The following is a 2,958-nucleotide window of genomic DNA, read 5'->3' as shown; positions in this document are numbered from 1 at the left end:
CAGGTGGTTATCTTCAAGACTTTTCAGCTTCTACTGAGTTGCACAATGGCTAAATGTCTCTTTAGTCGTTATTACTCTCCAGCTTTAATTTCTTGCAAGCAAGCACAGCTCAAAAAGGAGAAACAGTTAATAAAAAGCAAACTGCCAGCAGCATTTCTTGGGCATTTCCCTATGGATTTATAGTGCAGTATCCCAGTGACAAATTCAGTGAATCTAAGTTATACAGACTGGTTGTTTGCCTGAATGAACTCATTGGCTACCAAAATAGTTGCTCGAATAACAGTCTGTAGAAGCAGTTAGAGAATCAGTGTAAGTTGGGTCTTTCTTTGGGAGAACAGAAAGTGCAGCACCTCGGGGGCAGGAGATGCTCACAGGCTTTCCACTGGGACTCTTGACTTCCCCTCTGAGCATCCCATGCCCTCTTTTCCAACTCCAGATTAATCTAGTGCAATATTTGTGAGAGATAAAACTAACCCTTTTTCTTGTGCCTCCTTTTATTTTGTATTAGGTGTTGCTGATTAAAAATAAAGTCTTCTTTGAGTAAGGATATGCATTACTTTATTTTTACCTCTTACAGCAGCTGAGCCACCTCACAGTCTACGTGGGAACAAGGATATGAGCACATGATATCTTTTCCTACGTGCTCTCACCAAAATTTATAACAGAAGTGCCTTGAGATCTTCAAATTAGATACTGAAATCCATGAAAAAAATCTGTAGATTAGGAAGCCTTAAGCAGTTTCAAACTTTAAAACTCTTTGATTTTTAGTTACCAGCTTATTGCTGATGTAGACCTTAGCTAAATTTTGCAGGCTATGCTAACTTTCATCCTAACCTAAGTAATTCCACATTCTTTATTGACCCTGCTCAGAAAATGTGGTGGATCACTACAGAACCTTGTGCTTGGAGCCAGACTCCCAAAGCAGGTTTTCCCAGGTTTCTGTTTTGACAACCTTGAAATAGTATGCAAATATCCCAGCAGACAGCTGGAAATTTGGATTGTCTAAACCAGAGTTTCTCAATGTATCATTCACTGACTGTCAGTGTTAGAATCCCAAGAGGTTATTTAAAATGAAAATGACTGGGTTCCAGGCACACTGTGGGATAGGGATCTCTCCTGCATCTTTAACAATGGCTACAAGTCATTGTGATAATTGACAGCAGCATACGAGATTGTATATATAATCAAGGGCAGGGGATTTTGATTGTGGGATGAGGACTTTGGAAATATATTTTCAGGAAGGATTTCAGGCTTAGACCATGCTGACCTCAAGGGAAGCCCTGACCTTCAAGCTAAAATGTGTCATGTATTGAAACTCCTCAATTTCCAGTGACTCTTATGCTGGTATGCCTTCTTTACAAAAATACATTGGCAGCCATTATTCAGATAAAATTTGAATAAAATCTGAAATTCTTAGAAAGTACATAATGACAAGTTTTTAGACATTCATTCATTTAATATGTAGTTATCAAGCATTTATCACAAGTTGTCATTTTCTTGGCAAGGGAAATACGGTAAAGAAAAAGATGATGCTCTGGCCCCACGTTGCTTATATTTTAGTGAGAAGACAAATACATATGTACATATTTGTATATTCATAAAGATTTTGGCCAGTGCTGAGGGATAAAGAAACAGGACAATGGTCTACAGCATGAATGAGCTGTGGCTGAGGGTTAGAGAATTATATAGAATACTGAAAGAAGGATCATTGGAAAGGTTTGATCTGAAGAAAGAGTTAATCAGACATTTCAGGCACTGAAATGAACCCTGGTGACAAAAAGGAAGAGCGCTATGAGTCAAGTTGTGATCATTGAGAATGTAAGGACATTATCTAACAAGCTGCCCGATGATCATCTGATTCTCAGAAACTGTTACTCACTATTTACCACTGGTTAAATACTAGGCATTTTATATCTCTGTAAAGTTAGATATTAATTGGAAGAAAACTGATAAACTGGCTTTTGGATGATAGAATAGATAATACCAAAGGCTATGGTTTTATTTCTCTGAAACATTTAGCTAGTACTGTATCTAACTTAGCATTCTTGTTCCATCTTTCTTTGCTCTTTTTATTGATATTAAATATATTTTTGTCATATCGTTCTTTGAATCAATTTTGTTATCCCACTGGTTCCCTCATTAATGAATTAAATAAATGTTCGACATATGCTCACTCTCAAAATTTTTTTAGCATTTTGGAAATTACACTTTTGCAGTTGAAGAAGCAGGTAGCAGTTGCTCACACAGGGCCTTGTAGGCCTTGGAATGATCACTTGGGCTTCCTTTTGGAGAAAGGGTGGAGAGGAAGACGGTAGCAAAAGAGAGACTGCCAGAAGCCAGCTACACTATCCAAAGAAGAGATGAGGGCAGGTAGAAGAAGGGGGATGTCAGTGGACACAGAAAGAAATAGATAAAGTGAGAATAAACTATTAACCAGCTATTTAGTGAGGCTTTGATTGAATGGGACTCATGGTAGTAGATAAGTTTTGATAGGTGAATAGTAGGGTGCGAGAGAGGAAACTTCAAGAAAAAATTCTATTAGATCATGGAAATCTTAGAGGCAAGACCAAGAGTGTGAGAGCATTTTAGGAGGACATAAAACAATACACCATTATAAGAATGAGAAATAAGGTTCCCTTCTTTTTAGTGCTGCATGAAACATGTGCCCAGAGAAATGATTATAATAAAGATAAAATAGAAACTAAATTTATAAGAATAGTAGAATGCCTATTAAAGTTCAGCGTTAAAATTAAAAAATAGACTTAAATTACTATATTAAATGTGTGAGCAGAAAAAAATTAGCACTCTGGAGGATATGTAGTAAAAAGCTCCTTATAGACTGAGAGGTAGTTTAGATAAATAAGGTATCTATTTCACTAAATATGCTTAGCAAATGTATAAATATGCGACTCTCAGAATTTTCTATGGGCCATGATTTTCTGAATCGCATTTAGTGGG

Source organism: Galeopterus variegatus, unplaced genomic scaffold (genome assembly GCF_000696425.1).
Source record: "Galeopterus variegatus unplaced genomic scaffold, G_variegatus-3.0.2 Scaffold5414, whole genome shotgun sequence".
Taxonomy (NCBI): domain Eukaryota; kingdom Metazoa; phylum Chordata; class Mammalia; order Dermoptera; family Cynocephalidae; genus Galeopterus; species Galeopterus variegatus.
Note: the sequence above shows the minus strand (reverse complement) of the source record.